Source organism: Erpetoichthys calabaricus, chromosome 18 (assembly GCF_900747795.2).
Source record: "Erpetoichthys calabaricus chromosome 18, fErpCal1.3, whole genome shotgun sequence".
Lineage (NCBI taxonomy): Eukaryota > Metazoa > Chordata > Cladistia > Polypteriformes > Polypteridae > Erpetoichthys > Erpetoichthys calabaricus.
This window is the reverse complement of record NC_041411.2, coordinates 45,048,283-45,071,204: the sequence shown is the minus strand read 5'-3', so window position 1 is coordinate 45,071,204 and position 22,922 is coordinate 45,048,283.

The following is a 22,922-nucleotide window of genomic DNA, read 5'->3' as shown; positions in this document are numbered from 1 at the left end:
TGGGAGAGTGGAAGATTGATTAGTGTTTAATTATTGTTTATTGCCCTAACCCTAACCCTAACCCTAATTTGAATGAGTATTGTGGATAGGAGGGTGCTTTGTGCACTTAGTCTAATAATAAATATTAATAATTGGACTTTTATCTGGTGTCTGGCGTGGTGTCCGAGGGTTCAAGGGAGCGATAGCACCCCCTATCTGTCACAGCAGGCTCATACAACATGCAAGACAGTAACATTTGTCAAAAGTAAATATTTTTTGCTGATTTGATATGTTAAACAATTGCTTTGTTAGGTTCTGGAAAAATTTTCAGCCCTGGGAGAAAAGAAACAAAAAAAAAATGAGCCCTAAAAGAGTTAAGAGGCCCTGCTGCGTTTTTTTTTTTAAACTGGAATTTTTTCATACATTTTATGCCAAATATGATATCAATAATGATTTATTATTATGGATTGTCGGATGTAAGGTTGAAAGAATTGGCAGCTATGTGAAAATATGAATTGCAAAATGTACATTTGAAGTGAACGATGCATCGCATTCCTTCAAAAGAACTGCCATTTAAGAGAGCTGATAACAAAGAGACACAGATTTCAGTACTCAAAACACCCGAATCTTCAAATCTGCCTGACAACACGAGCAGATGCACAGATGAGGCTACACAACATCCACCTTCTGACTGCACGTCTAAACGAATAACTAAAGAAATGTAACTTTACTGTCAAACATGCCATGACAAAATAGATGGCAACGTTTTAACACGTCTTACATCCATAGACCACAATGCTTATCTAAACTAAATTTGCTGATGTTACACCAAATAATAATGCAATAGTCAAAATAGCAGAAAGATATCAAAGCAGAGAGAAGATCTCCTCAAACGCATGGGGCCAAGTACCTGCAGTGCTCTTTGTGTGTGTTTGTCTCCTCTGTTGCCGTGCTTATTACAATATACTAATTCATCATTTAGCTTCAGTTACCTGGTGCTCCTTAAATGATAACATCAATGTTCCTTTCTATTTTCTCTCAGCGTCAAGTCCTCGGTTCCGTTTCTTTTTCTCTCTCCGTCTTTCCATAGTTATTTTACGTATTTTTCTAATATATGAGTAGAAATAGGACAATGCAACCCTGGATGTTTCATGTGAGCGGGCTGGTGGAAACTGAGGCAGGGTTATTTATGAAGAAGCCTTGATTTTATTGCTATTCGCTACAAACTCTTTAAAGAGTTGTCCTTCGAGAAATGTCTTGATTTGTGAGACTACTGACACTGGTAAAAATATTAGGAGCCCTGGAGATAACTGCTCCTCAGGCACAAATATACACAGCTTATGACGGTCCATCGACGATGTGACGACGATGATGTCTATTCATTCCTTCATGACATATGCAAATATGATTGAACAGGCCACTAGTGCTGCCACACATTATTGGACAACAGGGGCACGGAGAAGTTGGGTTTATCAGAGAGTTCAGCTGTTGCTGGTTAATTTCTCAGCGATGCTCCTCACAGAGTCGTGTTCTTGTGGTTTCAGAATATCTTATGCCATCTTCACAGACAGGTTTCCAGATTTTATGATCTGCCGTGAGTTTCTCCAGTTCTTGTGATGGAAGGGTACATGACTTTTAGGTTTTCTTCAGATAATCTTTTAACCAGTTGAACTCCTCAAGCACAAACATATGTAGGAAACAGTGGGGGAATCCTAAGAGCCCTGTACACAGATAGGTGAAGTCCATTATCTTATGTCTAATTTCTTACTACTTGGGCTTGGTCTGGTCTTTAAGAGGAACCTGAGGGATGGAACTGCAGAGATAACACTTGGTTTGGTGAGGAGGTTCTGAGACACTTTTGATTCTGGAAGTAATTCTTAGGCCTACCTGGGAAGTCATTACTGGTGGGGCTAAAACTACAACATAGGTGAGCATGGAGTTCAAGATGACAAGTCGTGGGAGGATGAGTGGCCAGAAAAGGACAAAGAGTGGAAGCAGGTAGACACAAAGAATACTTGAGGCAGACAGGTGGGTGAGCCAATCCTACCATACCATATAGTTTATGTAGAACCAGACAGGCATGGAGGTTTATTATTTTATCCTGTGTTTCTTGTTTCTGTTCCTAGTACCTGGTCTCTTTATCACTGAAGTGATGGTTCACTCCACTCACATTCACCCTGTTCTTCAATTCTGTTCTATTCAATTGTCTATTCAATAATAATAATTATATCATCATAAGCATAATCATAAAATATACACTATATGGGCAAAAGTATTAAGACGCCTTACCATTACACCAGCAGGGACTTTAATGACATTGCAATCAAGTACATAGACTTTAATATGGAGTTGGTCCCCCCTTTGTAGCTATAACAGCTTCCACTCTTCTTGGAAGGCTTTCCACAAGATTATGGAGTGTTTCTGGAGGAATTTGTGCCCAGTCATTCTGTAAAGTATTTATGAGGTCAAGCACTGGTGTTGGATGAGTAGGTCTGGCTCTGTTACAGTTCATCCCAAAGGTGTTTGATGGGGTTGAATCAGGGCTCTGTGCCCTGACTCACCCATCTGACTGACAAACAGAGAAGCATGATTTGTCACTCCATAGAACACGTTTCCACTGCTCCACAGTCCAGTGGTGGTGTGCTTTACACCACTATATCTGACACTTTCCATTGGACTTGGTGATGTGAGGCTTACATGGAGCTGGCTCGGCCATGGAAACCCCTTCCATGAAGGTGTTGTGCTTACATTAATGCCAGTGGAAGTTTGGAACTCTTCAGCTATGGAATCAGAAGAGCCTTGGTGCCTTTTATGCACCTTTGCACTCGTTGACCCCACTCCGTGTCTTTACGTGGTCTTCCACTTTCTTGGCTGAGGTGCTGTTGATCCTAATTGTTTCCACTGTCTAATAAGACCACTTACAGTTGACCATGGAATATCCAGCAGGGATGAAATTTCATGAACCGCCTTATTGCAAAAGTGGCATGCTATCACAGTGCCACGCTTGAAGTCACTGAGCTCTTCAGAATGACCCATTTGGTTTCACAAATGTTTGCAAATGGAGACTGCATGGCTAGGTGCTGATTTTGTACACCTCTGGTAATGAGTCTGATTGACACACCGGATTTCAATACTTAAGAGGTGTAGCCAAACACTTTTGTCCATATAGTATATATACATATATACTGTATATATACATATATACTGTATATATATATATATATATATATATATATATATATATATAGTGACGGACAGCTGGGTCCCATGCCTGGCAGGGACGGCCCTGCTGCATCTGTTCCGGGGGAGCAACCATGGGCAGCTCAATACCTCCCTCAGGACGCTTGGTGGCAGCCTCCCTGGCAGACAGTGATTCCCCCAACCTGTCGCATGGCTCCATAGGAGATGGAGTCTCCACAGCCTGGTTGGAAGCTTGGATGGCTGCTAGCGGGAGCTGCATGGAGTCAACAGCCCGGCTGGATGAATCTTGAGCCCCACCCGGAAGTGCAATTAGGACCAGGTGGTCAAGCACCTGAAACGCTTCCGGGTGGGCTATAAAAAGGGCCAGCCACCACCACTCGGGAGTGAGAGTCAGGAGGAGGAGGACTAAGCCTGAGGAGGAGGTCAAGGAGAAAGGATTGTTGGTGATGTTGTGATTGTGTTTTATGAACTGTGTATTGCCTGTGGGTCACGGGGAAGACATGCGCCCACGGGCGAAGAAAAATAAAGTCTTGGTGTATTTGGTACGTGCCTCTGTGTCCATCTGTGTCGGGTCAGGAGCCTATATCACAGATCCTTCACAGATTAAGGGTTGGGGAATGGTCCCCATATACTGTAAATGAACTGGAATATTTGCTGCTTCTTTTACAGAGTGTAAGAATTAGCATACACATTAGTCAAAAAATTGGAAAGGCATCTGATTTTTATGGCGGATGGAGTGGAAATTGGAGTAGAGGTGAAATGATGTGGACGGGATGGAATGGAGATGATGTCATCAGAGGGCTACCAGGTTGAAGTCATCACATGGGGAAGGCTGGAATGTGGAAGGTCTTCCTTGTTCATGCTCATTTTTTAGCGGAGACATCACGTATCGGGATTTGTCTGCTCTTCGGTCTTTCTGATGAAAAAAGGAGAGAAGCATTAGTACACCGTCTTATATCCCCGTCCAGGTGAGTTTTCACGCTCCATTGGACCTTTTGGCTGCCCCTAATCGTGCATGTGTGACAATTTATAATGGTAAGGTCTGTTCATCTGTCACACAATCCTGGCACTAGAACCTTGACCTTGGTCTTGATCAAAAGCTTAGGGAAAGTGTCCTGGGGCTGTGAGTTTATTATGAAGCAGTGATGGCAAAGCCAAGTGACATGGCAGAAAGCAAAAGAAGAGCAGTAGCATCTGCTGAGTGCCAAACAAATTGCAGTGGCTGATTACATGAAAAAAACACCATTATAGAAAGAAGAAGAAGAAAAGCATCAGCATCTTCTGAGCATCAAGTGTGGGATACAGAATGCAAGAACAACAAAGGCAGAGAAGGGCATTGCAAAAATTGAGAAGATTGTGAAACACATGTTCAGAATTCACAATCAAGTATGAGTTCTCACGTGTGTAAACAACTACCAGAGAGTTTACTGCTCTTAAAATACTCAAAACGTCTGCTCATATTCACAACATCTGTCACGTATTGCATGATTCATGGACCTTGTGGAGAACTGAACCCTACTTGTGTAGGAATGGTTGATGGGAAGTGCTTAAAAGATTATCCAAACAAATTCTATTTCAATTATTTTATACAGTTCTGTTTCATTCTTCAAGTCATATGCCCACTATACCAACCACATGCAATCGCCACCTGCTGTCGGACTACTTCAGTATCTGCTCTTTTCATAACCAACACCCCACAGACCCAAATATTGAACTGTTCTCCAACCTGAGTGACATGATGGTCTTTTTTCAAAGCTTTCATATTTTAATCTCTTCCCTTTTTTTGTATAAGCATACTTCAGCCTTGAAAAAGCCAAGTGGCATGAAACTGTGCCAAGTTATTGACTGATCGCTGTATCAATAATGCCATCAGCTGGCAAGCTGTTAGGATTTTTTTTTTATTTCTGCTGACTCATATTTTGCGGGAAAAAAATCAACCTTCTCTTATGGAAATCCATTATTGTTATCCAAGAATATCTCTTTTTGCTCATCCATTATATAAAATGTCAAGAATACACCGAAGATCTCCCTGCCCCATCAGGCCCGGAACTTCACACTAAGTGTCAATCACATGAAGTGCACTGGTGCCTTTTCTTTATTGCAGGGCTCTCATTTTAATATGAAAGAAATGTAAAAAAAAATGGACTAAAGAAAATGAACAAGTGGCACATTGTCTTCATGATGATCCGCATGGTCAACAGGGAATCAGAAGATAGCGGAGGTGTTCTAATTACCATGGATCGTAACACATTAAAAGGCCACATGCATACTCATTCACCATAAAGAAAGTGTGGCTGCTGAGTGCAGGCACTGCTTGAAAGCATCCTTATTACTTTGAATACACTGGGCTGAAAGGCGATCTCCTGCTCATCATTAGTTAGTTTGAACTACAAAGTTAGGATTCTTCATGGTTCTGTCTCAGAAACGAGTGGATTGCTTTAACCAGCTGAGGAGGGAACAACTGCCCTTAGTGAAGAAGTTCAAGTAAAATGCATGCAGACAATCAAGAAGATCGTCAAATATGTGTGGTGGTAAAAAATAGGTAGTAGACAGAAAAAAGTTTGGGGATGGCAACCCTGTATACTGAGAAATCAGAAAAATAAAGAAAACAAGTCTTTAAAAGGCAGAGTTCAAAACAGAATTAATTAACAGAATGAGTATGGGCTATAAATATGGTGGATTAGAGGAAAAGTTGGAGTCAGGGAGGCTGGAACAGGAACTGATGTGGCAGGTAGATGGGTTTTGGATATTGGAAGTGACATCATCAAAAGGCGCTGGGAGTGACATCATCAGTGGGTGAACTGATGGTGATGTCACTGAGAGGCATGGTCTTCGACTGATCTGCAGAGGGACAAGAGGAGAAAGGATCAGATGATAGCTCCATCCCCTAGTCTGACTGAGAAGTAACACTATTTGAGCCTAGAAACCATCACTCATGCGCACAAGTGTGATAGTGTCCAGAATTCTTAATCAAGTCTGAGTTCTTACGGGAGTAATCAACTGGTGGAGAGTTTACTGCTCTTCAAATACTTGAAACTTCTGACCATATGCAAGTACTGGTTTTACATACGTGGTGAATTGCATGATTCACGGGCTGTGTGGAGAACTGAACCCTAACTAAGAAAATCTGACAAAGGAGAGGAGACCATTCGGTCCATCAAGCCTGTTTGTTTAGCTAATAGCTAAGCTGTTCCAAAACTTCCTCCTAATTCTTCGTAAATGTTGTTAAGGTTTCTGCTTCAACTCCATGTCTCAGTACTTTGTTCCAGAGTCCCAGGACTCTAATTGGGGCAGCCAGTGGGTTTAGAAGTCCCATCATAAAAACATTAGAAATCTGATAAACGAGAGAAGACCATTCAGTCCATCAAATCTGTTTGTTTAGCTAATAGCTAAGCTGTTCCAACCTCTCATCCCGATTCTTTGTAAAGGTTGTCAAGGTTTCTGCTTCAACTCCATGACTCTGTAGTTTGTTCCACAGTCCCAGAACTCCAGTTGGTGTAGCCAGTGGGTTTAGAAGTCCCATCATAAGAACATAAGAAATCTGACAAGCGAGAGGAGAGCATTGAGTCCATCAAGTTGTTTAGCTACTAGCAAAGTTGTCCCAACAGCTCATCCGGATCCTTTTCAAAGGTCATTAAGGTTTCTGTTTCAACTTCTTGGTAGTTTGTTCCAGGTTCTCATAACTCCAGTGGTGTAGCCAGTGGGTTTAAAAGTCCCATCATAGGAACTTACAGCAAGAAATCTGACAAACAAGAGGAAACAATTCAGTCCACCATGCTCATTTTGTCCAGCTTCTAGCAAAGCTGTCTCTGCATCTCATCTCGATCTTTTTTAAATGTCATCAAGGCTTCTGCTCTAACTCCATCTCTCAGTAGTCACACAACTCCAACTGGTGAAGCCAGTGGGTTTAGAAGTCCCATCATAAGAATGTAAGAAATCTGACAAGCGAGAGGAGACCATTCAGTCCATCAAGCCTGTTTGTTTTATCTACTAGCAAAGCTGTCCCAACATCTCATACAGATTCTTCATATCAAGGTTTCTGCTTCAACTCCATGTCTCAGTAGTTTGTTCCAGAGTCCCAGGACTCTAATTGGTGGAGCCAGTGGGTTTAGTAGTCCCATCATAAAAACATAAGAAATCTGATAAACGAGAGGAGAGCATTGAGTCCATCAGGCTCGTTTGTTCAGCTAATAGCTAAGCTGTCCCAATATCTCATCCAGAAGGTTTTCAAGGTTTCTGCTTCAACTTCATGTCTCAGTAGTTTGTTCCACAGTCCCAGGACTCTAATTGGTGGAGCCAGTGGGTTTAGTAGTCCCATCATAAAAACATAAGAAATCTGATAAACGAGAGGAGAGCATTGAGTCCATCAGGCTCGTTTGTTCAGCTAATAGCTAAGCTGTCCCAATATCTCATCCAGAAGGTTTTCAAGGTTTCTGCTTCAACTTCATGTCTCAGTAGTTTGTTCCACAGTCCCTAAATTCTTTGCGTAAAGTAAAAAAAAATCTAGCTTGAAGAAAGGGAGCAAGTGGCACATTCTCTTGATGACGAGTTGCACGGTCAACATTGAATCTGAAGGAAGGTAGTCGAGTTGCTCTGATTACCATGGACCTTAAATCATTAAAAGACCACATGCAAACTCACCATCAAGAAAGTGTGGTGGGCAGTGCTTGAAAGCACTCTGATCAGTTTGAATACAGGGGACTGAAAGGCTCGTCATTAGTTAGTGTGAGCTACAAAGGTCTCTAATTACCATGTATGCTAACTCAATAAAAGGAAAGTGTGAAAGTGTGAAAGTGTGGCATGTTGAGTGTGGACAGGAACAAAAAGCAAATGCTTGGAGGCACTTATCAGTTTGAATCCATGGGGCTGAAAGGCATTCTACTGCTCATCATCAATGTGAACTACAAAGTTAGGATCCAAGTCTAAGGTCATAGTCGTGTCTTGGAAAAGAGTAGATTGCTCTCTCCAGGTGAGGAAGGAGTGGAGGAGTTCAAGTATTTGGTGATCTCCTTCACAAGTGATGGTAAAAGGATAACATGAGATTGAAGGTGTTGTACGGGTCTGTGGTGGTGAAGTAGGAGCTGAGTCTAAAGACACTCATCAATCTACATCCCTGTCCTCGCCTGTGGTCATGAGCCGTAGGAAATGAGACTACAAGTACAAGAGACAGAAACAAGGCTTCTTCACAGGGTTGCCAGGCTGACACTTCTTGATAGGGTGAGAAGCTCAGGGACGCAGGAGGGTCTTCTGCATTGTTACGAACCATCTGAGGAGGGATGGGCTTGCAGTAAGGATGTCCCCTGGGCGGCTAACCCTAGAACCCTGTTCCAGGCACTTCCCACATAGCAGCAGACCCATGACATGCTGGAGGGGTCTTATGTCTCCAATGGTTTGGGAACGCCTAGGAATTCCCCAGGAAGAGCTAGAATCTGTAGCTGATCTGCCCATGCCAGGAAAAGTGGGTTCAGAAAATCAGATGATGTGAAATTAAGTTCTTCGTATTGTATGGAATGTTATTTTATTCATCCATCCATCCATCCATCCATTTTCCAACCCGCTGAATCCGAACACAGGGTCGGGGGGTCTGCTGGAGCCAATCCCAGCCAACACACGGCACAAGGCAGGGAACCAATCCTGGGCAGGGTGCCAACCCACTTCAGATTTTATTCAAATAAATCAAAATGAAATGAGATGAAATGGGATGAGATATAAAATGTACTGAAATAATAAACCCCCAAAACAATAAATACGTTATTTTTAAAAGGCCCAGGAATTCTATAGAAAAATCGAAAGCAAGACTCCGCTAAAGTCACACGCAGTGGCATTTCAACCTTACACTGTACATGGCACTTTCTTCATTATTTCTTCATTCTTATCTTTGGTGTCCTCATTCTTTGTTGTTAATATGAGACGTTCCAGGCTTAGTCTAACTTTGTGGTTATGTATGCTTTTGTTTGGCAGCTCCTTTCCGTTTATTCAAGAGCTTCTCTTTTCACTTGGATCTTTGAAAAACATCCAATTTTGCCTTTCTTTTTTGCCCTTGGATTCCGAATAGAAACTCTTTTAGTCTTTAATACGTTTGTAGTGCTTTTCTCCTTAATTTCAGTATATTAAGGTTTTCCTTTAGAGACCTGGTTTTATTTAGAAGTCTTGTTAATTAGTTTTTTGTTATTTAGGGTAAAATAATAATTAAGTACAGTAAAGGTCTTATTTCTGGGAGGATTTTATCAGGTTTGGACAACTCAATTCCTGCTTAAGTGTTTTTTTTAATGAAACATTTCTTTTTTTGGTAAGCTCGATTGCGACACTGAACTGGAACCTAATATTTCAATCCTCTAATAGTCTTAAACCTCATAACAATCTAACATTTGGATACAAAGGATACACAGACATGATGAAAGGGGTGTGAGGCCTCCAGAAAGATCCACAAGCTGGCCCAGACCTTCATAGACCTACCCAGAAATGGCCAACCCCCAACTACCACCTACAGGCTTCAGCCTGCCCAAATCCAAAATGGGAAGCACAAAAAGGCTTTAAATGTTCACAAATATACCAAACAAGGGAGAGGGAGGGTAACCCTAAACCTCTGGCATGTTTAGATGACCCATACCAAATATATTTAGAATTTACTTAGAAACAAAAATAGGCACACAATAGAAAAACAAGGCAAAAAGGACTTGCCTAAAAGGTAATGCTGATCAAAAAGGTCCCAGTACACCATCCAGAAATCACAAAAACACTCAATGAAAACGTGAGGGAAGTCATCTGATCCAGCAGAATACAAAGGTAGATGGCGGTCCCTCGGGTGTGATGTCATGATGACCCAGCTTGTTTAGGCTCCACCCACATAATACAAGGCACACATATAAACTTAAAGACACATACACAAATACTAAATAATAAACAAACATTACATAAAATACGTAAGCAATAACAATTCAAAAATACACATAAGCCAGGGAAGAAATCCTGCTTGAAATATGACAAAGAGCCATGGTCTTTCATTGGCTACAAGGATACTAGGTCTCCTTTTATCAAACCCTGGTGTCCATGCACCCCTGAGGTTTTTAAGTGGTCAAAGTTTCTCCAAACATTTATGACCATCCATCTTAAGTGGGCACTGCAGTCCCATTCTTCCCAGGCAGGAACGTTTACTGCCAGCTGATACGCTGGAGGGCTGTAAATGGCATTCTGGTATTCCTACTGTACTTCTACCAACTTGTGCCATCTCATGGCCCCTATCTCCACAGAGGTAATATGTTCATTCAAATATCCTATAGTAAAGCAGGTGAAACCCATGATCTGCTCCTGGACACCTGTCCTCTAGTGTTCTGGTGGGATTTAATCTCAATCCTACATACAATGGACTGAGAAAGCATTTGGAACCTCTTCACTTTTTCAGATTTTGTTACGTGGCAGCCTTGCGCTGAAATTATTGACCTTCATTTTTTCCTTCATCAAGCGGAACTAAATACCCCAGGATGACAAAGCAATAATGGAATTTTTTTGTAAATTTATTAAAATAATTATTTTATAAAAACTGAAGAATTCAGACCCTTCAGTCTGTGCATAGTCCCTTTGAAGCCCCTTTGGTAGCGATTCCAGCCCGGAGTCTTCTTAGCTTCTTTCTTTCCCCTCTGTCATAAAGCTCAGATCAGTAGTGTGTTGCAGTGATGGCTGTTCTTGTAGAGGTTTTGGTCACACTTCAGTTTAGGTATTGCCTCTACTACTCGTTTACTATTCTCTAACAACACCTTAACATACACTTCCTTGGATCACTTCATAGCACTTTACACATCAGTAAAGTGTTTATTCTTTAATCAATGCAATGTGACCTGCTAACACAAATTCACTTTGGAGTGGTCTGAGGTGGCTTAACTGAGACACATTTCTCTTGGTATTATTTAGTATTTAGTATAAGATCTGTGAATCCTTTATATTAACAAGTCATTTTACCGTCATGTCTGAGATGATGACCTACTAATATTTTATAAGTGCTATGAAGACCAAATGAAGCCTTCGTTAAGGTCTTGCTACATAAGCTAAGAGCAAATACATGCTCGCAGTACCTAAACTGAAGTGTTATCGACATTCCTCCCATTTCCGCACAGGTCCTTAGGAGTTCGCCCAGAGTTGCCATTGGGTTCTTGGTCACCTCTCTTTCCATGGCTTTTCTTTTGCAATCACTGAGTTTGAGCAGGTGGCCATCTCTTGGAAGACTTTGTAGCAGTGCTACTGGGGAATGAAACTTCAACTCCCTGCAGTCTCTACAGTGGCTCTGATTGGTTGTCTGCTGAGGGTGCAGGGGCTGCTGGGAACAAGCAGGCAGTGCAAGATTTAATAGGGGGCCAGTTCTACAGAGAGGAGAAGTCTTTTGTGTTTCGTGTCTGGAGTTGCCTGTCTGTTTGCCTTCCTGTTTTGCTACCTGTGGATTCTTGTTTTGTCCTGTTTTGGGTGTATGGATTGTCTGGTGTCTTCCTGCTGCATGAGGACTGTCTGAGGATTTGTTGTCATCCTGTGAAAAAAGGAGTGCTCCTGATCCCGTTCACACATCATCTCATCAGTAAATACCAGATCAGGTGATCTCTGGACTATCTACCTCCATCATTTCATTTCATCAGTTGCTGTTTTCATAGACTTCATCATGTGTGGTTTTAGTTAGTGGATTGTTATTGTTGTAATTAGTGTTTATGGTATACTAGCTGTGTAAGTTCATGCTGTAAAAAGCCTGGGGTCCTAGAAACTATTGAAATCGTCAGAAAAAAAATTAAAATGTACAGATGTCAGGTAATTGAAAGGAACTACTCTGGGCATCTCTGTCCTAGGAGATTTCGTTTTGCCGACGTGCTCACATCGTTTCCGGATTAGAGGCTAAGCGACTTTGTCTTTGTTCAGAGGTTTCATTTTGCCGACGTGCTCGCCTCACTTGTGTATTAGCAGCTAAGCGAGTGACTCTTTCTTCGGAGGTTTTGCTTTGTCGATGTGCTCGCCTCACTTGTGTATTAGCGGCGGGAGGAAAAGTAAAAGGGATACCATTTTGCCGACATGCTCGCATTGTTTGTGCATTAGCGGCTAAGCGACTTTGTCTTTCTTCATAGATTGCGTTTTGCCGACATGCTGTCCTTGCTTGTGTATTAGCGGCTAAGCGAGTTTCTGTTTCCTCAGGGGTGGAACCCTTATCCTGATTCCACCTCTCACTTCCAGGCCGGACAGACAGACACACCCACTTCCACACATAGACGTTTATATATAACGTTGCCGGAAAGGAACTGGGGTGGGATCGTTGTAGTTTGCCTATATTTCATTTATTATTGTTTTTAATACATTCTTTAATTTCTGTTTTATTACCGGTTGCTTTTTTGTCCCTGTGAGGGAGTGTGTGTGAGTTGGGCCAAGCCTGGGTGCGTTCCTGGGATCCCCACTGAAAAAATAAATAAGTCATTGTGCTATCGACAGTGTGAATCTTAGCTGGGTTTTTTAGTCCACTACAGATTCTTCTGTTTAAGAATTATGAAGACAACTGTGCTTGTGGGAACCTTCCATGCCGCAGGAGTTTTTTCGGTAGCCTTGCTGAGATCTGTGACTTACTGTTATCCTCTCCATAAGCCCTGCAGGCAATTTCTTCAACCTCCTGGCTTGGTTTCTGCTCATCTGTGGGACCTTCTATAGACTGGCGTGTACCTTTTTGTAATCGTGTCCAGTTAATTGAATTGACCACCAGTGGACTCCAAAATAAGGTGTAGAAACATCTCAGTGATGATCAATAGAAATGGATGCACCTGAGCTACTGCAAAGGGTCTCAGCACTTGTCTCACTGTGATATATCATTGTATTTTTTTAATTTTTAATGCAATATCAAAAATTCAGTTTTTGCTTTGCCATTCTGGGGTATTGAGTGTTGCTTGATGTTGGGGAGGAATGAATTTAAACGATTTTAGCATAAGGCTGCAGCACTTACTGGAGGCACCATCCCCTCTCTGCCCTCCTCCAATGCCCCCAATTGTGTTACTTCATGGCCATCCACTCACAGCATTGTCCTAAATACCAACACTGGCATTCATTCAGTGTGGGTATTCTTTTGTAACGTGCCCTATCCTGTGTGGTACCACCTACAAGCCTGGTTACCACTACATATAGGACATCTCTAGATTGGCGGATCACTACATCCCAGCATGCAGATTGTCCAGTGATCAGCTAAAAGCAGCAGAGCCTGCATCTATAGACATAAACTAGGACAGGGGTAGTCAATTATGATTTAAGGAGGTCCGGATAGAGGAAATTTCCTCATGTCCAGGTCCGCAGCATCATCATGTTTAAGTTGCATTATAATTTAGTTATACATTACAATTACTGTATATATACTGAAGCAGCATTACCATTGTATCAACATCTGCACTGTGTGAAGTCAATGACTCTAATCAAACAAAGAAAGCTATAATTCAATGCCATTTTATTTTCAGTGCAACTCTGGACTCTGGAGGGCTACATACAATAATAAGTAATAAATAAAATAAATAAGAAAAAAATAAATAACAAAAGTAAAAGCAAGGTAGATTTGACATTCAACTTAGAATTATAAATAATAAGTACTTTCATAATAATAATAAGCTTTAACATTTCAACAAAAAAAACACTTGGCCTCATATAAAAATAAAATCTATAAGAGTTTTTAATATGAACGCAACTGAACAGGCTTACGCAGTTTCACAGTAAATCTGAACATCTTTAAATAACTGAACGTATGTTCCCCTCTTTCTTTCCCTCCTTGTTCAGTGACAGAAGTGAGCTCCTTCTTGGACTGCCAGGATTTTAAATCTGGCCTGGAAGGGTGTCAGTGCCATCCTCATGCATGTGTGAATATTGTCATCACTGAATGTTTTTTTGTGACGTCCCAAAATCCACGCAACTCTGAGGGAACACTCGTTAGCGAGTTGTTGGCCAGTAAATGAATGTGCTAAAATCCTCGTTGACCAATCGTAGTTGGCTTTAACCCTTTAACCGCCAACTCCCTAAATATTCCCCAAGCCAGGCGAAATCTGAACAATTTTTGTTTTTTTACTTTTTTACATTTTTTTTACATTTTTTACATTTATTCAAGCAGTATTGACCACTAAATGTTGTGCAAGTTGCCAGTGTATACACGAAATCTATAAATGTAACCTGAATTCTCAGCTAAGCAAAACATCTTGATACCAAACCGTGCCCTTTTCAATGGTAGATACTGTCGAAACTGTAAGCGGCCCTTCCACGACAATAAACTTTCATCAACTGCAACTGACGGTCCTGGCATGTAGGGCAACTGAAATGCTTCAAATAAATGATCAATCAAAGGACGTAGCTTGAACAAGCGGTCGCGGTTTGGATCTTTCTTATCTGGCTCGTTTCTGTTGTCATTCAAATGAAAGAATTTCAGCAGCAAAGAGAATCGGTTACGTGTCATGACAGCTGCAAAAATATGTGTTGCATACATAGGATCTGTAGACCAGTACATCTCAATATCTGGTTTTCTGATTATTCCCATCAACATCAAAATCCCAATGAATTTTTTCATTTCGTTTTCATCAGTGTCAAACCAAGCACGAACACGGGAATGTGGAGGTAAATTGGGATTTTTCTCAATAAACTGTGCTGCATACAGATTTGTCTGATGAGCAAAATGTCTGATCAAATCAGGTGACACAAACAGCTCATAAAACTGCTCAGCAGTGTAATTGTTTACATCAACAATAAAGCCACACGTTCCCTCAAACGAATGCAGAAAAGGTAGTTCACCTCGGGCAGCAGCCCAGCTGAGATGCTGGGGATACACCCACTCAGCGCCGTCATCCGATGCGTCTTCATTCACAATATCATGCAGCGCACGTTGCTGCTCATCACTGTCACTAAAATCTTCTTCAGAACTGCTACAATCATGATCAGAACTGTCCAAAATCGCCTGCAAAGCCTCACTTGAAGTCAGTTTACGTTTCGCCATATTCACAGCTGTTACATGCGAATCACGTCACATGACCGGCCAAAACAACCACAGACTTGTCGAAATACAACGTAGTAATAATACCCACGCCAAACCGTCAGTTATACTACTTGCCAGGCATTCATATAACCACAGGCAAATGTGCCGGATAATTCCGGCAGTATGGCGTTAGCATTAAAACAGCGGTGCCGGATATATCCGGCAGAGGGCGGTGAAGGGGTTAAGATTGCTTATTTTCTGTACCCTAACTGGCGAATTTAGTAGGTAAGTTTTCTCAAATGTCATTTTGTGCTTAGTTTCATAGTGACGTTTCACATTCCCGCTTTTAACTCCACCAACGATCTGCGCCGCCACCATTTGATCAAAGCACCGTGATGTCCTTACATTGATGGATTAAAGGCCAGAGGGCCACATGACCATCATCATCAAATTTTTCCATGAGAACCCCAAATACAATGAGGACTGATTGAGGTCATTGATGTTAGGTAGAATGTCTAGAGGGGCTGGGTGGTCTCGTGGCCTGGAACCCCTGCAGATTTTATTTTTTTTCCAGCCGTCTGGAGTTTTTTTTTTGTTTTTTCTGTCCTCCCTGGCCATCGGACCTTACTTTTATTCTATGTTAATTAGTGTTCCCTAATTTTTAATTATTTATTTTGTCTTTTTTCTCTTTCTGCATCATGTAAAGCACTTTGAGCTACATTGTTTGTATGAAAATGTGCCATATAAATAAATGTTGTTGATGTTCTTAACCACTGCGACTGTCTCAGAGCAGATGAGACACAGCAGTTTCGAGCTTCCTACGGGAAATATGAACATAAACGCCTCGGTCCATTTCGGATTAAAAGCCCGGTTTTCAGTGTCAACCTTCTGCTGTTTAGCAAAAGCCTCGGCACATTGACTCACAGTTTCACCGCTTTTCTCTCTCTTGTCTTCTCACTCCTTTATATTTTTCTCTACCTGTCACTGCCACTGCCACAAGAGTGCCAGCTGTTTTCACGCAGAATGCAGGTTTTCCGGGCCTCTATTCAGTGAAGGCCTGCACTACTCTGCCTGTGATTGGCTGACATTCTTGCCTTTGCCTTGACTAATCAACCAACCAACCAACTCCAACTCATGAAGGCCAATCAGAGATACTTAGGAGGTCCCGTTCACTGAGTAGCAGTGTAGAAACACTGTCAGAAAAGAGTCAACGGTAAAAATGTAATCTCCGCCAAAACTAAATAAAACTCAATGATGTGTCTGTTCCAGGTCTGGGTCCGGACCTGGACCACGGTCCACCTATTAGTGACCTGTGAACTAGGAGATCCATACATCCATCCATAGTAGCCAATCTGGAGGGCATGACGGCAGCTCCTCAATGGACTTCCCCCTTATTCAGAACTGATTTCGGCCTTCCATCCCGTTTTGCTGGAATGACTTTATGGCTGTGACCTTGAAGTGGATCGGTGTATTTAAAGCATGCTCAATGGAGTAACCATTATGGCCCTAATAGTTTCTTCTACTTACATAAGAAGACTTTAACAACCATATAGTTGCTCTGCTCACAGTGTTCAGAAGGACGATTGGCTCAGCCAAGGAATCTCCGATTAGCTCTGGCTTGGTTTCTGAGTGCAGTTCTAATGCAGACATTGCAGGTTCGCAGTCGGCCACTGGCAGTTACCACGGTGCTAGACTGTGAACTGAGATGGCTCGTGGTGTGAATCAATGGCAAGACACTTGGCGTAGTCAGCAGGATTTGCACGGCGGAGAGGTGAAGTGTAATGCAGTGCTCCTCAGGGCAGTATGGGCTAAGTTGACAACTCAGCTGATATCACCAGGAAGTTCTCCATTCTGTAGTGTTCAGAAGTACTGTCTGCTTGGCCAAGTCCAGGAGTCTCTTATTAGCTTTGAGTGCCATTGCAGTACACACATTGCAGATTCACAGCTGGATGCCAGTGGTTACTGCAATGATATTTTGCAAACTGAGTTGGCTTGTGGAATGTGTCCACAGCAATACAAATGACAATGCCCGCGGTCCACCTAATAGTGACCTGTGAACTAGGATGGCATGACGGTAGCTCCTCAATGGACTTCCACCTTATTCAGAGCTGATTTCGGCCTTCCATCCCGTTTTGCTGGGATGACTTTATGGCTGTGACCTTGAAGTGGATCGGTGTATTTAAAGCATGCTCAATGGAGTAACCATTATGGCCCTAATAGTTTCTTCTACTTACATAAGAAGACTTTAACAACCATATAGTTGCTCTGCTCACAGTGTTCAGAAGGACGATTGGCTCAGCCAAGGAATCTCCGATTAGCTCTGGCTTGGTTTCTGAGTGCAGTTCTAATGCAGACATTGCAGGTTCGCAGTCGGCCACTGGCAGTTACCACGGTGCTAGACTGTGAACTGAGATGGCTCGTGGTGTGAATCAATGGCAAGACACTTGGCGTAGTCAGCAGGATTTGCACGGCGGAGAGGTAAAGTGTAATGCAGTGCTCCTCAGGGCAGTATGGGCTAAGTTGACAACTCAGCTGACATCACTAGGAAGTTCTCCATTCGTAGTGTTCAGAAGTACTGTCTGCTTGGCCAAGTCCAGGAGTCTCTTATTAGCTTTGAGTGCCATTGCAGTACACACATTGCAGATTCACAGCTGGATGCCAGTGGTTACTGCAATGATATTTTGCAAACTGAGTTGGCTTGTGGAATGTGTCCACAGCAATACAAATGACAATGCCCGCGGTCCACCTAATAGTGACCTGTGAACTAGAAGGGCATGACGGCAGCTCCTCAATGGACTTCCACCTTATTCTGAACTGATTTCGGCCTTCCATCCCGTTTTGCTGGGATGACTTTATGGCTGTGACCTTGAAGTGGATCGGTGTATTTAAAGCATGCTCAATGGAGTAATCATTATGGCCTAATAGTTTCTTCTACTTACTTAAGAAGACTTTAACAACCATATAGTTGTCCTATCAATTACTTAAAGCAGCATTCTTAAAATATTAATCATTTTTGGTATGTGTGTGTGAGGGGTGTATATTTTTTTTTCTTTCTACATTTTGACCAATTAAATCCACTTGTCACTGCCTGACAGGCACACTGGATGGTAGGTCAACTGCAGACAGCTGCATTTTTTGCCGTCTCGATTGTGACTTCTCCTCCACGTCCCTGTCAGCGAGACTGTCGGCTGTGAAAACTGCAGAGAACTGAGTCACAGAGAGGGTTCGGCTGCTCCTCTGTCAGTCACATTCAGGTAGGCGCTGATTACACAGAGACTGACTAGAAATAGGTCTCGCTACCAGCTTCGCCTCAGGCCAAAACATTATGGAGAGAGCTGGCTCTGTCAGCCCACGTCTGCAGCCTTCATTACCGCTGCTAATTTAACTTGAGCTCATCTCCATGCATCTGCACGGCTTTCTCCGAACACCAGCTTGCTCTCTTAAAGGTGGCTGAAATTTCTCCCACAGGACGCAGCTCGGCAGCGCGAGCCCTTTTGTTGCACAAAGAACAATGGAGGGCAAAGCTAGGCAGTCCACCGAAGAGGGAGAAGGGGGAGGCGAGGTGACCCACCTCTGAGTTGCCTGTAGCTGCAAAGAAATTTTAATCCTTTTTTTTATGATTTATTTGAAAAGAGCAACCAATCAGAAGGAATTCTGGGATCCTGTGCATTTTCCTTTGCTGTATGTTAATATTTGAGGAGTCTCTTTGGCACGGAGAGAGAGCGCAGGAAGGTGTGAGTCTACATTCAGACCACCAGACACACCAACAATGAAATGGACATCTCTGTCGAGGTATCCTAGCAACACACATGCAGGTTCGTCAACAAAGGATGTACTTCAGTGCAATATCTGCATCCATTTTGTATAGTGCCTTAATTTGAAGGTGAGTATTTTCATAACCAAAACTGAATAGAAATGTCACAAAACATTCTACGTCTCTTCCTTCTATATGGCATAACAACGCCCTTGGTTGTCTTCCTTACCTGGCATGATCATCTCAGCATGGGTCAGAGATGTTCTTCTACTCGGACGACAATGAATTTTTTTGGACCCTCCTATTAATGCCAGTCATTCACTGTCAACTACTGTGTCCACACCGCTTCAGGCTATGCACAATAGTTCCACCATACATGTTGTGCCGAAGAAGGAAAGGTGCATCACACAGTCATAGCAAACATGTTTGGAAGAATAGCGGGAGTCAATCGTAGCAATAAGGTCATTAACAGGAAGTCAAAAAAACATCGTTAAAGCCCAAAACACAACTGAAGAGCGAGGTCAAAAACAGTCGTCACTGAAGAAAGAGATGTAAGAGAAGATCTGCAAGAGAACAACTGAGTTTTTTTGTTAGGTTAACTGCAAACTTGAACAATAGAAAGGTCAATGTCACCGTCATGCAGTGCACAGCTCTGGACGTCATTTTGTAGCAAACAATATACACACCCGAAGGAAATGGTGTGGTGTGGTGCTGTGCAGGAGGTCGAGGGCCTGGGTGACAGCTCATCCGACGTCACCAGGATGTGCTCTGCTCACAGTGTTCAGAAAGACGATTGGCTCAGCCAAGGAATCTCCGATTAGCTCTGGCTTGGTTTACGAGTGCAGTTCTAATGCAGACATTGCAGGTTCGCAGTCGGCCACTGGCAGTTACCACGGTGCTAGACTGTGAACTGAGATGGCTCATGGTGTGAATCAATGGCAATACACTTGGCGTAGTCAGCAGGATTTGAATGGCGGAGAGGTGAAGTGTAATGCAGTGCTGCTCAGGCCAATATGGGCTAAGTTGACAACTCAGCTGACATCACCATGAAGCTCTCTATTCGTAGTGTTCAGAAGTACTGTCTGCTTGGCCAAGTCCGGGAGTCTCTTATTAGCTTTGAGTGCCATTGCAGTACACACATTGCAGATTCACAGCTGGATGCCAGTGGTTACTGCAATGATATTTTGTAAACTGAGTTGGCTTGTGGAATTTGTCCACAGCAATACAAATGACAATGCCCATGAACGCTGAAATGGCACCACAGTAAGATGCAAAAGTAATATACAATATAGATGGCAAGAATATATTCAGCGACCATGAAAATGGGTATAGTCTGTCATTTTCTAACCTGCTTAGCCCTGAATAGGGTTGCGGGTGGTGCCACCTAGCCTAGGGCTTAAGGCAAGAATGAACCCTGGATGGGGAGTCAGTCCATTGCAGGGAGAACACACACACCAACTACACACTAGGGCCAATTTAATGTCGCCAATCGACCTAACCTGCATGTTTTTAGCCTGTGGGAGGAAACCGGAGCACCTGGAGGAAACTTACACCGACACTGGGAGAAAATGCAAACCCCACACAGAGAGGACGCAGGACGTGAACCCACATCTCCTTACTGCGAGTCAGCAGTGCTACCACTGTGCCACCCAAAATGGGTATAGGAAATTTGAAAAAATCATAAATAAGTGCCAGTCTTGAAGAGTACACTTAAGTCATCAGAGAAATGATGGTCATTATTGTTCCTTCTACGGAGTACAATATAATTCTTACTTGCATGTGCTAATTAATGTGCAATACATTGTCACCCTTTGGAACCATGATTAGTGAGTTGAGCTACCTTACCTCGAAATTTGTCTTTCTTACTTCAAAACTTTTGTCTTCCTCAACTTAAAACATTTCTCTTCCTAGTCTTTGAAAATTCTCTCTTCCTTATTTCAAAACGTCTTTCTTTCCTACCTTGAAACCTTTGTCTTCTTTTTTCTTCCTTACTTCAAAACCTCTGTCTTCCTTATCTGAAAAATAGCTCTGAGCATATTTGTCATTACCAAACCCAATACTGGGCAAAAAGAGCAGGTGGGGACTACAGCCTCAAGTAATGGATATTGTACTCAAAATACCACTTTCCTATTACGCATTGCTGAGCCATCACCCAGGATGGCACTATAAAGACATTACTCAGAGGTGTTCCTCTGTTTAGTCCTCTTCTGACTGCAGACCTGCTAATTATTCAATAGTTCATCTAAGAACGTATTTTATTTAGACATGGCAGAAAGAGATAAATACCACTGACAGAAGCAAAAATGCAAAGGTTGCTATATAAAGAATACAACCTGGACAGTAGGCAAGAACCTGAAGAGAGCCATAGGTTAGCTCTGTCTTTGACAGCTGTTCAGACATCCAGGTTGTATGGTGTTACATTATGTGCTTTGCTTCTGCATTTGGCACATTAACAATATTAGAGACAATAATGACTGAATAACCTGCCTACCTTATTGCCTTATCTTGCTGCCTGGGGTCTAGACATTAGGATGGAAGGGGACATGGAATCATTTTTGGGTCTCAGAAGTAAGTTGTTTCGATCCCAGCTGGATGAGCACAAATGTAAAAGTTCAAGACTTGGGATGCGAGACATACCTGGAAAGGGAAAGGGTCCCCCTAAAACCCACCAGGATGAAACAGCCTATGCTAGAACATGACGGACAAAGAAGGTGCCAGCCATGGATGTGTTATCATTCAATCCCAGAACATACTCCTGCGTGCAACCAACTCTTACAATCCCATTTAATATATCCTATGTGTTCTTTGACTGTGGGAGGAAATCAAAGTCCCAGAAGGAAACACACATGGAAGACGTGAACAGAATATGAAAACCTCCCACAGAAGGCATCAGGGTGCAAGTGTTGTGCAGGCCGTGCACATACTCCCACTCTCACTCCCATCAGGCCTGACTCGAGTCCAGTACAATTCAATTTGACTCATTTTAATTTATTTTTATCTCACTCCTTCTTCCACTAAGTTGGTTCACAATACTGTATGGGATGTCAAGGGAAAAATTAGGCACTGAGATTATTTGTAACAGATAAATACTACAAGGTAAGACAAGAAGTAGGAATAAAGTGCCTTCGGAAGGTATTCAGACCTCTCTTCATTTTTCACATTTTGTTATGTTGAAGTCTTACGCTAAAATAAATCCTTTTTTTAGCTCATCAAGTAACACTCAATAGACTAGAATGAACAAGTGAAAAGATTTTGGCAATTTTTCAAATTCAATAAATATAAAAATAAATAAATGTGACATTCATTTTCATACCCTGGGCTCAGGTGCATCCCATTCTTTTCCTCATTGCTGAGATGCTTCTGCACCTTGTTTGGAGTCCACACCAGTCTATAGAACGTCCTCCAGTGAAGCCATGAGATCAAAGGAACTGCTTGCAGAGCTTAAAGACAGGATTATGGCAAACCTGCACAATGTTTCCTGCTGCATTGAAGATGCTGAAGAGCATGATGACTTCCATCATTCTTTAATGGAAGAAGTTTGGAACAACCACAACTCATTTTAAGTATGACCGGCCAACCAAATTGAGCAATTGGAGGAGAAGGGCATCGATAAGACAGGTGAACAAGAACCTGATGGTCACTTTGGCTGAGAGAGAAGGTTCCAGAGAACCTGTGAGGCAATAGGATAAACTTCCAGAAAGACATCCATGACTGCAACACTGCAACCGATCTGGACTTTATTGCAGAATGGCCTGATGAAGGCATCTCTTCAATTGAAGACACATGAAAGGCTGTTTGGAGTTTGCAAAAAGGCACCTAAGGGACTGTGAGAAACAAGCCTCTCTGGTCTGATGAAGACCTAATTCTAAGTGTCATGTCTGGAGGAAACCGGGCACCGCTCATCACCTGCATAATACCATTCCAATGGTCAAGCATGGTGGATGGAAGCATCATGTGGTAGGGAGACTAGTTAGGGTCAAGGGAACTCCAAACAGAGCAAAGTATAGAGATATCCTTAATGAAAACCCACTCCAG